The sequence below is a fragment of the Myxine glutinosa genome, chromosome 1 (genome assembly GCF_964187855.1).
Source record: "Myxine glutinosa chromosome 1, kmMyxGlut1.1, whole genome shotgun sequence".
Lineage (NCBI taxonomy): Eukaryota > Metazoa > Chordata > Myxini > Myxiniformes > Myxinidae > Myxine > Myxine glutinosa.
The window spans coordinates 29,927,214-29,943,109 of NC_136261.1; the positions used below are offsets into that span (position 1 = coordinate 29,927,214).

At 46.8% G+C, this 15,896-nt stretch overlaps 1 protein-coding gene across 1 annotated transcript in view; it reads left to right on the forward strand.

Moving 5' to 3' along the window:
- The first annotated feature begins 321 nt into the window (after positions 1–321).
- LOC137422332 (protein kinase C alpha type) overlaps positions 322–15,896 on the forward strand; it is a 179,016-nt gene continuing 163,441 nt past the window's right edge. The window contains exon 1 of the mRNA XM_078770250.1: positions 322–403. The gene's annotated coding sequence lies outside the window, so the exon portion shown is untranslated. The remainder of the gene's footprint in view (positions 404–15,896) is intronic.

A 15,896-nucleotide genomic window follows, 5' to 3' on the forward strand; every position in this document is an offset into this window, starting at 1 on the left:
GGTCACTGAATTGGTTCACCAATCAAAAGGTACAAGCAGATTGTTTTTATTTTTTTAGATCTAAATGTCGAGGTTGCATAAAATCGTCAATTAATTTTTGTATTTTTTTGATCTGTTTCATCATGTTTAACATATTGAAGAAGAAGAAGTCTAAGTGCAAAAGCGGGCACAGACAGGCTTTGCGTTTTCAGATACTTTCTAATTTTCAGATTTGTTTCTGCTTATAAAAGGGAAATCAATTGCTGCTTTACCTTGTGCTGCACATGTGACTATGTTTGAAATGGTGAAGAAGACTGAACCTCTTCATTTCCTCCCTGCAGTCTGCAGCTTTGTGGTCCACAAGAGATGCCACGAATTCGTGACATTCTGTTGCCCGGGCGCAGACAAAGGGGCAGACACTGATGTAAGTACCACCATTCTCTGATCTTGGTGCCACTACTCGTTGGTCTTCCTCCGCATTTAGTTTCAATCACCTCACTCAATACTGTCCTTTGTGGCCTTGCTTTAACCAAATGAATCCCCAACATTGACAGTGAAATGGATCCTTTGATCTGAAATGGGAAATAAACATGACTTATTGGATGGCGTAGGTTTCCTTCTGTCAATCTTAAATGAAAGGTTTGCCTTTTTCCTCCTGATTCTTTTTTGTTCTATTTGTTCTTTCTGTGCTGATTGAAGGCAGCAGATGGTTCAGTGCTCATGATGCTTGGCATGCTGCATATTTTCTCTAGTAGCAGATGTATGCTTTCACTGTTTGAATTGCAGAAAAAAGTGCATAAAAACCGAGCAACCAGCGGCCACCATATTCTTCCCTCTGTCCTCCATTCCTTGAGGGCCTGTTTTTTGTTTTCTCTTCTTGTGTCAATTCCTCCTTTGTTTCTCCAACTGACACCCGGGCTTTGTAATGACGAATGTCCTCAAAAGGAGTACGTGGGTGTCCCTTATGGCAGCCATAGCTTTATGCATGAAGCTGATTTTTATTTCTTTTGATGCTTCGTTTCTTGGTACGTAGACAATTTTTGTATACTGAATCGAGGCTCGTGAAAGAGCTGACATTTACTTCACAAACAAATCAACCAGAAAAACAAAATATATAAAAAGAGGGAGCGGAAGACAAGATGGGGAGAGAAGGGGAAGCACACAAACACAACATTTGAGAGCAGGGAGATGTGTGGGAGGGAGAGGGCTTGGGGGGAGGAGGCGTGGGAAGGGGGGGGGGGGTGGTAGAAGTATAAAACACAAGGACACCAAGGACTTCCAGGACAGAAGTTAGTATTTCCAAAAAGTGGAATTGGGGTGAAATTAGCGGCGGTAGAAAAGATCAAGGTTTTGGATGGGGGAAGATAGGAGATGGTGGTGAACAGCTGTTTTAAAGACCTGGAGGGTGAAGTGGGATTGAAGAGAGTGAGGGAGTTTATTCCAGAGACGGGAGAAAAGAGGAATGAAGGAGTGAAGGTGAGCAGAGAGTCTTGATTTTGGCAGTTTAACCATAAGAGGGTTGCAGGCAGATCTTGTGCGACCTGCAGGAATATTTGCAGGACAGAGCCCAGACAGAGCTGGGGGGGGGGGGGGGGGGAGGGGGGCAAGAGAGGAGTCGGTAGAAGACGGAAAGACCACCAACCTGCCTGCGGTGAGTGAGTGAGAGGCCCTTGGAGTTAGCTTCATCACGGGAGATTCCAATGATTCTGAACGCTTTGGTTTCAACATCATGAGGACGAACTAGGTGCGAGGCACGAGCACCAGCCCAGAGGGGAAAGCAGTATTCCATTGAGCTGCGGATGAAAGCCTTGTATGTGGTGAGGAGCTCAGGTGTGCCAAGGAAGGACCGCACGACGGAGGATGCCGAGTCGGCGACTGGCTTTGGAGGCCAGATTTGAAATGTGGTTTTCCCAGGAAAGATCATGGCAGATAGTGAGACCCAAAAGCTTGAGTGACAGAACTTCTTGGAGAGGATTATTCAGAAAGTGGATGGGAGGGTTGTCCATTCGGTCTTTTCGTAGTAAGAGTGTGAGATTTGTCATTTTCACAAGTAAACAAGCTTGTTCTTGTCTTTCTGGTTTTCCATTCTGATTCCAGTTAATATCCACTCATATATAGGTTCATAAACTGTAGCCAACTGTGGGTTGTGGTTTGTAGGTGTTGCATGAAGAATAAATAGTTCTTGCTTCCCCTCTGTCAGCCATATTTGGTCTGTACTTCTCCTTAGCCACCTCGCCTCTGCAGGGATGTCTGCAAACATTCCCATCCACAAGAAGGGTGCAGAAACAGACCCTACCAACTATAGGCCAGTGAGCTTGCTTCCAATTACAAGAAAGGTCATGGAATCCATCATCGATTCTGATGTCGTCTTTCTTGGTTTCAAACATTCTGATCTTTTACCATCAGTTTGGATTCTGTCCTGGTCACTCAACTCTGGACATGCTTCTGCTCCTCTCAGCAATGGCTTGAGGCCCTCAGTCTCAAACAAGAGGTGAGGACCGATCCTCTGGACGTTCATTCCTGGATTTCTGACTTTCTCCCCTCATGCAGCCAATATGTTGCCAACAATGGAACCCACTGGTGCCCTCCCCAAGTGGAGGCTGGAGTTCTCCCAAAGCAATGTTTTGGGCACCGTCTTGTTCCTCATCTATATAAATGACCTCTCCAATGCTCAGTAAAAGCCTCTTTTCCTTTTTGCAGATGACTCAACATTGTATGATCCCTCTGCTAGGCAGACAGCTGCTGCGTCTTTCTCTGCTGATCTGGAAATTATTAGACTCTCATCTGATAAATGGAACATGGCCTTCAATCCTGGAAAACCTCATACCCTGACCCTCTCACTTCGGAAGGATTATCAAACAAACCCACTTATCTATTTATTTGATCATCCACTGGAGGCTAAGAGGTTCAGTATCTTGAGCCTATAGGCCTCACCATCAGCTATGACCTTTCCTGGACCAACCACATTTCCAAGCTGGTCTCTGAAGCCAGCTGCAGACTGGGCATCCTCCATCGATCCAAGTCTTTCTTTGGAAAATCAGAGCTACTCACAGTCGACAAGGCCTTTGTCTGTAGCTCAATGGAGTACTGCCATCCACGATGGGCTGGTGCACCAGCATCACATTTCGCTCTCCTGGATTCTGTGAAATCTGAAGTTCTCAAAATTATTGGAATCTCTGGTGATGAGGCCAAAGCACAGGGTCTGTTTCTCTCACATCGCAGGCAGATGGGTGGTCTCTGTGTTTTCTAACGTCTGTTCTCGAATTTGGTCCCTCTGCTCTGTCCTTCAAACCTCCTTATCAACTCCAGAATGCACGCATTGTTCCAGTAACTGCCTCCTGGTTAAACTTCAAAATCCAGGCTGTCGCACTCCTCAACTCTTTTACTTCTCACTTCTCTCATCTACGGAAGCATCTTCCAGAGGCTGTTGTGTCTATCTCTTCCCTCCATGAATTGAAGCAAGCAATGCAGCACCACCTCTTGTCATCTGCAATTCTGCCCCATGATCTTCATTATCCCCATTAACCTTTCCTAACCCAAACCATCTTTACCATGTGCTCACGAAGCGAAAAGCAGGGTTAGGCATTCGGATGCGTACGTACGTGTCTGCATTTTTAGAATTAATTTTCTCGGCATCCGTTGGTCCGATTGACACAAAATTTTACCATAGGAGTGCCTCCACCTGTTGAATTGTTTTTAATTCATAATTATGACGTCATAGGTCACGTGGTATGGACACCATCTTGGAAAAACGTTACACCGCTATATCTCTGAAACCGCTCCATGGAAAAAAATTGAAACATGGCTCATTGTTAACTAATCCCCATGGGGAATAAGATATGTTAATGATCTCATCGGTGCCTTCGTTATGACGTCGTAATTCCACAAGTACAACACTTATCCGATCATTATGATTTTTTTTTGTCAGCAACTGTTGGTCTGATGGGCACTAAAGTTTCACTATAGGAGCACCTACTCCTGTAGAATATTTTAATGATAATCATGATGTCATAGGTCATGTGGTACAGGCGCCATCTTGGAAAAATCAAAAAACGTTGCACCTCTATATCTCCAAAACCGCTCTATGTAAAAAATTGAAATGTGGCTCATTGTAAAGAACTCCATATGGGGAATAGGTGTTGTTAATGATGACATCATTGGTGCCATAATTATGACGTCATAATTCGACAGGGACAACGCTTAGTCTGATCAGTTTGAAATTTATTGAGCATGATCTATGCAACAATTATATTTGAGAAAACTAGGGCATGCCCGTACTATATATATATCTAAAATTATATCCCCCCCCTCTATTTACATGAAATGGTTTGGTCCAAAGCGAACGGCTTGCGAGTGGTGACAATCCCCCCCCCTCTATTTACATGCAATGGTTTGGTCCAAAGCGAACGGCTTCCGGAGTTTGGTAAAGAAATCGTCATCGCGTGCACAAACGCGCAGGAAAGCGAATGAATCGCAAATTCGTTTTTATTAGTTTTAAAACATAGTTTAACGCCAACATAGTTTGCAAACGTGAAATAAATGAATACGCTCTCAAATGTGCCATCCGAGGCAGAGTGTGTCCGCCACGTTCGGCACACGCGATAGTTCGCTGCTCTCTGATTGGTTGAATCGTTTTTTGGACATAGCTCGGTAAGTAATTGTCCGATTAATATGAAACCTTGAAAAGGCACATCCTCGGGTCCCCAGCAATATACCTGGCAAGTTAAAAGTATATCGGACCCGTGGTTGTCGAGAAACAGCGGTCACAGACAAACAGACGTACAAACGTACAGACGTACAGAGATTACTGGAATTATAGATAGATAAATGTATGATGTCATCGCTCATGCGGTCTGGCAGCCATATTGGATCAAAGAAAAAAAAAACGTTCAAACACACAAGAGTTGGCTCACACCAAGCTGACTGTGCAGGGTAAGTATTCTATGAATACCATCTAGTTACTTGCTTGTTTCAATGTTTCCTCCTGTCATTCATTTCATCCCTCTCCTTTTTTCCTGTTCATTCATTCCCTTGATGTTTGTCCCACTGAGTTTTATTGCTGTTCCATGAGATTCACTCCTGTGAGGAAAATAAAAGTGAAGTTAGTCCAAAAGTCACCTTCATTATAAATAACTAGCCGAAACCCGTGGAACATCCACGGAAGGGAGGATGTGGTGTATGGATAGAGTGTACCATTATGGATGGCACAGGGGATTTGCTTGTCCGAGTAAGAGTTAGGAAGAAAGATCAATTTTCACTTGTGCAAAAATGCTACTCACAATTACATCGCCTGTGCGTCGGCCTGTGATTGAGCCAGAGAGTTGGCCTGTGAGTCAACTTCCTTTCCAATGTCTGCAAGAATTGAAATACTGATTGTGAATGTGTAAAATTATATGAAAGAAGAACATGCATATCAATAGACGATGCCATCGAAAAGGAGAGCAGCTGTCAATACAAAAGGATGTCTGACTTATCAATTTGACATTATTGCACAGGAAATGACAAACAAAGAAACAGTTCATTTCCATCGGGTAATATTACGATGAGAGATCAGCCGATACCTTTATTATGTCCATCAGCATCCATGGCACTTAGAAAAAAAAAACGTGGCATCAGCCAGCCGCAGCCAACTATCACGTACCGTCTCAAAGTCAATGCCATCCTTTTATCTCTTCGTATACAACTCACTGATCGCAACGTCACTCCATTTAACTTTATTAAAATGACGATAAAGACATGAAACCCGTGGAACATCCACGGAAGGGATATCGTTCGTCTGTTTTCAGCTCGTTATCTTTAAGCTTCCTTACGTCTCGCCACCTGCTACACCTCTCTGAGTTACGAGGATTTATGCAACGCACCCCGAGTATCGCAACGTCACTCCATTTAACTTTATTAAAATGACGATAAAGACGTTTCCTTATATATCCTAATTTCAAATGTTCAAGGGAATAAAAAGACCATTTGGTTCACACCACCCATGTTCACACCACTCGACTGTCCAATCAGCGGACGGCTCGCTTCGCCTTCGCCCAGCAGACGCCAATACGATGGCGTCGTAAGATGGCGTCGTATCGGCCGTTAATCGGACGCTTTTGGGCCCCAACGTCGGCTAATTCAGATTTTTGGAGTATGTCTGTACGTGATAAACAGAGCGCGGTTCGTAGATCGTAAATCCATTAGTGCCGTGGGCATCGGGTCACTGGGTGCGGCGTAAAAGGGATAACAAAGTCGAGTCCTTACGGTATTATTATATAGATTCTTACCACTACTTGAAGACGCTGTTTTTGGCGTCCTTTTCCAGATGAATGCGATTATTGTTCTTTTTTTACGGTCAAATTTTAACAACTGTTTATGATACTTATAATAAGAGCTGAATGTAGTTTATGGGAGGTTCATCAAGTTACTTAAACAAAGGTTTGAGGATATGATCTCAACTACAGAGCAAATGGGCCACAAACAAAATGGTGTGTGTATATATCATATGTGTCCCATGTGTGTGTCCCGTGTGTGTGTCCCGTGTGTGTGTCCCGTGTGTGTGTCCCGTGTGTGTGTCCCGTGTGTGTGTGTCCCGTGTGTGTGTGTCCCGTGTGTGTGTCCCGTGTGTGTGTCCCCTGTGTGTGTGTCCCCTGTGTGTGTCCCGCATGTGTCCCGTGTGTTTGTGTGTGTGTTTTTATTTCATTTTTTGCCTATAAGGTTGAGGCTCATGGAAGAGCTAGAATACAGGATATAAATACAAGACTGGAACATAACAGTACAAGAAGAACATTGTGGAAAGTGAGAAAATACCAACAGCATTGTAGATGGACACAGTATAGGGACATGTAGGAAGAATGGGCAGTGGGGAGGAATAAGATCAATGGGACGGTGAGGAAGACAGAGGGTGAACAAGCTGGATACAAGCTCAAACACAGCAATAAAAAGGGGATCGGTAAACAGAAATGGAACAAAATAAGGAACAAGGGAGAGAGGAAAACGCAATGACTTGGAAGGAAATGGAGCACTTGGGGGATGGTAATGAGGGCAGAAAAGATGAGTATGGATGGAAGGGGAGGTGGTGTTCTGAGGTGGTGGTTGTGGGGGTGATCGATCATCTTGAAATCCTGGAGGGAGGAATGACATTTATCAGACTGGGGAAATTGATTCTACAGGCGAGAGAAAAGAGGAACAGATGAGTGGAGGTGAACAGCGAGCCAGGATTTCGGAAGTTTCATCGGAAGTGGGTTACTGGTGTGCTTGTGTTTGTCTGTGTGTCTGAAAACTCCTTCACAATTTGGCTTCATGTGCCTTTTATTCAAGGCCACACGTTATTTCTGAACTATCACGACCCCGACCCTCCTGGAGGTCAATTCATTCATTCATGTGCAGCACGTATCTGCTGCTTTGCATCACGACCGTGAGGTCAGCTCTGTAGGTTCAGAGCAGACATTTGGAGCTCGTTGAGGGTGCCGGTGATAACTCACCTCTTCTTTGTCAAAAGTCATCATGGGACGTTTGCCATCTGCCATCTAATGCGAGCAGATCGGGTCCCCATCTTCAGTCCATCCAAGGGATGGTGCACTCATTTATGAAATGCCCCGTCTGTGAAGGGCAGGTCTGATAGTTTACATCGGGGTCGAGAATCGAACCCAAGACTCGACATGTCAAAGTCCTAAATGTCCGACCTCTGCACCATCCTGTCGGACACTCATGTAAATTTTTTTGTTTTTTACTTTTAGTTTGAATGTGTTTGTAACAAACCGTGGTTGTAACTCTGTTCATCAAATATGAATACGAGCTGTTTACCCACCATAAGGGGTGCTCCAAACACTAAGTGCTCCAAACGAGTCTCTATTTAGTTAACTTAGTTCGTATGACGCCATTATGACTTCATCATCTGGTAGAAAGTTCAACTTTGAATAATTGAATGAGTGATTCATGATTATTTAATTAACAACAATGCGGCACTTTGGTCACAACCTGCGACGAGACAGGCTGATTGGGAACCGCGCATTTAATGCGCTATTAAAAAATTAACTCAACATCTCTTATCCATGTCACCCTCCCCACGGTTATACCAGTCCGAGCTGATTCATCACACGGTCACCGATTGTTTAACCCCAACATGGGGCTGTTCAAAAATCACGTAATGCTATGTTTTTATGGACCCATGTACCATGCGTACAGGCGGCAGGCTTTATTAAACCTTACTAATAATTTTTATTCGGCATCGATTGGATTTTTCGGGGTCCCTCGTCGTGAGTAACACTCGACCCAAACGCAACCAATGGAAATCTGGCGCAACAAACCCGGGCAGTGTATAATCAGCAGAGGCCTACAGGCCTGACGTCTTGGGCTCACCAGAAAAGCAAGATGGCGGCAATATTATTTTGTCTGGTTGCCATGGTGGGTGGAGTCGAGCGACAAATGTGGGTGGGTTTCGGCAGCTGTTCAACCAATGGGTGCACATTTTAAAAATCGACCACCAACAATAACCACAACAGCAACACCATCTCAAAACAAATGTTTAAATATCAGCAATAGGTTTATGTGCTCTATCCTGGAACTTTCTTGCCATATGAAGTCGGTAGTAAAGGCAATTGAGGTTTTGTAGCCCGAGTTAAAATGAACCATTCTTGCATCCTTTCCAAAGACTGAATTGACTCGTCCTCTTGAATTTGCTTGTATATATGATGGCTTGTATATATAAAATAAAATAAAAAATTTAAATTTAAAAAAAAAAAAAAATGGCCTTTTCATCTAATGCCTGAAGGCAGCCAGCTGCTCCAGCTTGTGTGTGTGCGCTGTTGAAATGTCTTTATTTCGTTAACTTCGTTTTTTGTCGAGCTGTTTTCTACATTATCTTATTTGAATCACTTCCCTCTTTAGTGAAGTGGCTTAATGATTGGATCGTGACACGATGGACAAAATCACCAAAAAAATTTCAACGGAGCACAACATGGGCTTTCAGATTTCAAACAAGTCATACTCCAAAAAAATTGGATTGCCGGAAGGGTCTGTCTTGTATGATGTCATTATGACTTCATCATCTGGTAAGCTGGCGCCCTTCAATGTTGCTCCTTTCAAATCGTGTATGGACCTGAGTCCAAACACTAAGTGCTCTAATACATCACACCCTTCATAAAACTATGTTAGGGGGAAGGAGTGGAGGGAAGCACACTCTTCATAAAACGAAAGAGAGGGGCAGATGGGTCATAGTAGATATGGTATACCTGCACTCCTGGACCAATAAAATATGTAGGCCTATATCTGAGTGTAGCAATTAATCATCATTGTTTCATGTGCAGCCTGTGGCTGCTGGTATGCACCATTGCTGGGAACACGACTGTGCTGCTGATGCAGTGCCCCCTGCTGGTTAGGGCAGCAATTTGTAATTTGTTTAGGGTGCCAGCGATAGCTCGCCTACTCTTCACAAAGGACACTGTGGGATCTTTAACTTCCACCAACGAATGCTGGCAGACAGGACGCCTGTTTGACATCCATCCGAGGGGTGGCACACTCATTGATGAAACATCGGGATGACCGTTTATACTTGGGTCGGTATTCAAATCCAGGTTAGACAGCTTAGAGGCGAATGCGAGTTCAACAATGAAATAACTATTGTATTTCTTAGCCTCAAAACATATGACGGCCCACATAAATCATTCAGTTAAGCATTGTAGAACCTAACTTATGGATTTTTAAGAAAGGCTGACAGCCATTTTGAATATGTTATTTAATTGACATATCACAGCATATCATACTGTTATGGACCGCGGATAAGATGTTAATTTGCCGAGCGGATGGCGCCGCGGCCCGAACTGTTTTTACAATGACTAGACCCGATCCCTTAAACGTGGGCCAAATCGTGCCACAGATATTCAATGGGGAAAAGACAAAGGCGACACGGATGTGAACAAGAGGAAGACAGAAGTAGGGAATACGAATAGAATTTATTTGCTATTTACAACCAAAAGTAACCAAGGAGAAGGAAGGATAATAAAATAATTTACAGAAGAAATCAAAGAGACACAGTGAAAATCGCTAGCTTATCTAAACAGGCTTAATTAATACCCTGGACAGAACAAACAAAGACGGACTCACACGGGGAATTGCAGAGTGGATTGGCTGGAAGGAGGTGGGTGGCTGGAGGGGGAGGAAGGCACGGAGCTGGCTGGAGCTCGATCCCGGATGGGACGTCGGGCTGGACCTCGACGGCCGCCGATGCCACCGATCCTGTCGTGTGCACGGGGTAACGGGTCGGAGCTGCTTGGTGGAGCCAACGCCGCAGGTGGGGTGTCTGGCGTGACGGGTTCTCTCTCTCTCTCTCTCTCTCTCTCACAAACTCGCAGGACTCCCTTCAGGCTTGTCTGTGACCTGATCTCCTCCCTCCTCGACTCTTCTGGGGGCGTCTTCCTCGGGTTATATAAGCCCCACCCTTGACCCTTTTGCGAACCTCCCCCAAACGTTCTCTCTCCGCCCTCTAAAGCCAACCCCTCGTTCTGGGTTGGTCGGCAAGGGCTGGTTCACTCCTCCCCTCTATGACGAGGTGGAGACACGCCCTTCTTCCCCGACCTTACCTCGTGGCCAATGGTGGGTTTGGGGCGATTCGAGCTAGCCCCAGCCAAAGGGCAGCAATGGCGAATGAAGAAAGCCGCCCAAATGCAGTTGGCAATTGCAGCAAACCTGGCAAACCTGGCACTTTGAAGATGCCATGTCGGAGGGATCTACTTTATTTAATGCAGTGCAATGGAGTGTCAAATTAATGGAAGACAAGGCCTTACACTAATACACATAATAAGGATATAACTACCGAACCGGGATATATGGTGTCCTTCGTGTATGTTTTATGGAATTAACTACGGGAACGCCCTTTGACCTTTATACAACAACAAATGCAGGAAGGAGGGTGACATTTTACAACAATTCATTACACAACAATAATAAAAAAACAACATTCTCATATCCACAACACTGCACCCTCCTCCTCTTAGGCACGTCCCGGGCCTATTACTTTAGCTTTTAGTGTGGCACGTAGGTGTAGTTCCCTCTACATTTAACCTGACCCTGAGTGCGACAGTTTTAAAACATAAATAAATATGTCCCGCTGCTCCATTGTACCCTGCCTAACAGATTCACGCCCACAGCTAACCGAATTGCGGAATGGTCTTCAAACTATACATTTACGGTGGGGGCGCATTATTTACAATGGCTCTGCTTTTATTTACAATACTAACCCAGGACCTGTGATCGTTCTTTTGGGGGGGGGGGGAGACAGTCTGCCCTGCATCGATGCACCATGAAAGCACCCACAACGCACCAACACTCACACGGCATCATCTGAACTACCTGTTGCCCTGCTAACTTAGTGCTCCCCATCTTCCCTTTAAACTAAGCACATACCACGTCATTATCATCCACACTAACCTACCTGCGTCCCCACTACAGGTATCATTGTCACTACCTAACCTTAACGTTACCTAAGGTCATCTTCTAGGTCCCTACATACAATATCATAACCCTCCCGGGCTAGTTTTCACTGCCAAACCCCATAAAACTAGTGCTCCTTTGCCCCCGCTGTGAGAGATGGCAGAGTTGCCATCCCACCACATCGGGTATCTCTCACTACCAATTTTGCACACCAAATTCCAGCCAATTAAAAATTTGCCAATCACTACCAATCATCTGCCAATCATCACTCTGCCAATCCTTTGCCAATCATCAAATTTTGCTTTTTTCTAATTTCGGGTCCAAAACACTATCCTCATCATCACAGTCTACTCACTTGAGCCTCTTGGTGCACCAATTCACTTCTACAGCCCGGCTTCGCACAGCCGAGCAATGAATGCGGGTTGCTTGGTGCCGGCGGTTGGATACGTCCGGCATTCGGTGCAGGGACGAGGGCTTACCCGGGCCGAGATCCCACGCACCATCTCGGCACAGAGCCGTCCAATGACCCGATTTCGACCTGCCGGAACGCCTCAACAAAAAGGGGTCGCCATGACGACCCTTCCTACCGGGCCGCCCGCTCCGCCTAGTGGAGCACGGACGCGGCCGTTCAAAGCGCGGCCCGGCGTGGATCCCGCACGGCGGTTCTTTCGAAACCGCCGCGGATCCCCGCGGCACGCAAAGCTGCCCGGCGCGCACCGAGGGCCCGATTCGGCTATACGTCGCTCTAACCGCTAACCCGGTTACCGTCGATGCTCCACTTGCATGCTCACACCCCGCAGCCCGTTCCTTGCTCATACATCCAGCCGTCTCCATGCTTTTTGTCATTGCACCTTCCCTGACACACCCAGGTACACTCAGTCCGCTTACAGACTTTGTCACACACCTGACCACCGCACACCTTTGCACACACTCGTCGTTCGCACACCTCACCAACACACCTCTTCGCGCCCCCTTCTCGGTCACCTCCTCTGTGACAACCACAGGTGTGCTCTCACTTGCACACCCAACCACGTGCCTCACTACCAACTCCAGTGTGCATTCCCATACGCGCTCTACCATTCCAGGTGCGCATCCTTCCATTCCAGGTGTACATCCTCTCTCACCTGCCACAACCAACTCACGCTCCATGTCACTCTCACTACTTTTACCACCACACTCGGTCGCGCATTCACCCTTACTCTTGACTGCGCACTCTGTCCTTATGCACCCGTCCGTTACACACCTTTCTCGCGCATCCTCTTGCGCACTCTCTCCCGTTACATCCTCCGTAACACTCACCACAGGTGTGCATTCTCCCTTACTCTTGACAGCGCACTCTTCCCTCATGCACCCGTCCGTTACACACCTTTCTCGCGCATCCTCTTGCGCACACTCTCCCGTTACACCCTCCGTAACACTCACCACAGGTGTGCATTCTCTCGTTACATCCTCTGGAACACTCCCCACTGCGCGCTTCCATGTGCCCCCCCGCACACGCGCTACGATCAACTCACTCTTGACAGCACACTCACTCCTCGGCGCGCACTTTTTCCTCACACACCCCATGGTCGGACATTCTCGCACACCTCCTCTTTTGCACTCCGTACCTGTCGCACACTTCACCCGCGGCCTCTCACGAACACCCGGATCCAAATCAACCCCCAAGCCGACTGAAGCTCCCCTCACATCATATACATTTCCGAATATATCGCCACTCACCTTGGCACCTCGTCTTCGCACCTCCTTCGCCACCTGCAAACTTTTTATTTGGTCAGCAAGTACATCATTATGAGTTGAGCACAGACCTTGTACATAATCCATCACCTCCTCCTTTATCTCTTTTTTTGTTTCCCTCCGTCTCTTCTTAATTTCACTCACCCCCTCTTCCACTTCCTCTAACTTTTGCTTCACCTCTTTTATTTCCCGGTGCGTCTCCTCAATCTCTTCCTCTAACGCCACCTTAACCGTTTCTATGTGCGTCCTCACCTCCCGGTCCTTTGTCTCCATTGCTTCTGTCACCTCGTCCAACCTCGTTGGCAGTCCCTCACGTACCATCTGACATTCCCTCTTCGTCGCTATCAAGTCGTCTTTTAGTTCCTTTTGTGTCGCCTTTAACCCTCCTAGTACCGCAGTGTTCCTTTGTACCTGCTCCACTAACTCCGTCTGTCCCACCGTCAGCTGTTCCACCTCCTGCGTCAGGTCCTCTATGCCCCCTTGTAACCTAGCCGTATTATTCCTCACCTCTTTCTCCATACGCTTCTCACCTCGCTTTACCTCCTCGCGTACCCCCGAGACCTCTTCGCTTACACCTTGTCTTATTTCCTCCATCTCTTTGGTAGATGCCACCCTCATTTGTTCTAATTCATCCCTCTGAGCATCCAATTTACCTTCTAACCCGACTTTCACCTCCTCTATCTGGTTCCCCATCCGTTTGATTTCCCGGGCGGATTGCTCCCCTACTTCCCGCAATTTGTCGTCCATTGTATTTTCCAACCCCATTAACCCATTCCTCATTCCTTCCATCTGGTTCTCCTGGGCAGCCATTCTATTTTCCAACCCCGTTAACCCATTCTTCACCTCTTTTATCCTGTTGTCTAACCCTTCAAATTTATTGTCTAACCCCTCAAATTTATTGTCTAACCCCTCAAATATATTGTCTAACCCCGCAAATTTATTGTCTAACCCCGCAAATTTATTGTCTAACCGTTCACCGGTACCCCTCGCTTCGTCCCTCATTGCTCCCATTTGCCCCCTCAATCGCTCACTATCAGCCCTCGCTTCGTCCCTCAATCGCTCACTATCAGCCCTCGCTTCGTCCCTTATTGCTCCCATTTGGCCCTCCAATCGCTCACCCATTTTGTCCATAAGGGCCCCCATTTGTAGCAAAAAAAGGTTCGAATCCACCGGTGCTGCTACGGTCACGGGCGCCGCTAAATTTGGTGCCGCTGCATTCACGTGCGCGAGGGCGCCATTTTGTGCACCTGATACTCCCTCAACCACCTCCTCATTGCTCTCCTCCATTTCTTCCCTGTGGTCCTGGGTTACCCCTAACCCCTCTTCTAGCTCACCCACCTGCATCCGATCGCCTTGATTGTCCATGGCACGACTTCCAAATTTAAGATTTTAAATAAAACAAAATTTCTTTTTTTGGGCCACCCGTAATTTTGAGCGCGCTATTCACGCTCCAGGTCCGAATCTCACTCCCAACACCAATTGTTACGGGACCGCGGCGAGGATGTTGTTTGCCGAGCGGATGGCGCCGCGGCCCGAACTGTTTTTACAATGTCTAGACCCGATCCCTTAAACGTGGGCCAAATCATGCCACAGATATTCAATGGGGAAAAGACAAAGGCGACACGGATGTGAAGAAGAGGAAGACAGAAGTAGGGAATACGAATATAATTTATTTGCTATTTACAACCAAAGGTAACCAAGGAGAAGGAAGGATAATAAAATAATTTACAGAAGAAATCAAAGAGACACAGTGAAAATCGCTAGCTTATCTAAACAGGCTTAATTAATACCCTGGACAGAACAAACAAAGACGGACTCACACGGGGAATTGCAGAGTGGATTGGCTGGAAGGAGGTGGGTGGCTGGAGGGGGAGGAAGGCACGGAGCTGGCTGGAGCTCGATCCCGGACGGGACGTCGGGCTGGACCTCGACGGCCGCCGATGCCACCGATCCTGTCGTGTGCGCGGGGTAACGGGTCGGAGCTGCTTGGTGGAGCCAACGCCACAGGTGGGGGGTCTGGCGTGACGGGTTCTCTCTCTCTCTCTCTCTCTCTCTCTCACAAACTCGCAGGACTCCCTTCAGGCTTGTCTGTGACCTGATCTCCTCCCTCCTCGACTCTTCTGGGGGCGTCTTCCTCGGGTTATATAAGCCCCACCCTTGACCCTTTTGCGAACCTCCCCCAAACGTTCTCTCTCCGCCCTCTAAAGCCAACCCCTCGTTCTGGGTTGGTCGGCAGGGGCTGGTTCACTCCTCCCCTCTATGACGAGGTGGAGACACGCCCTTCTTCCCCGACCTTACCTCGTGGCCAATGGTGGTTTTGGGGCGATTCGAGCTAGCCCCAACCAAAGGGCAGCAATGGCGAATGAAGAAAACCGCTCAAATGCAGTTGGCAATTGCAGCAAACCTGGCAAACCTGGCACTTTGAAGATGCCATGTCGGAGGGATCTACTTTATTTAATGAAGTGCAATGGAGTGTCAAATTAATGGAAGACAAGGCCTTACACTAATCTATCTATAATTCCAGTAATCTCTGTCTGTACGTTTGTCTGTGACCGCTGTTTCTCGACAACCACGGGTCCGATATACTTTTAACTTGCCAGGTATATTGCTGGGGACCCGAGGATGTGCCTTTTCAAGGTTTCATATTAATCGTACAATTACTTACCGAGCTATGTCCAAAAAACGATTCAACCAATCAGAGAGCAGCGAACGATCGCGTGTGCCGAACGTGGCGGGCACACTCTGCCTCGGATGGCACATTTGACAGCGTATTC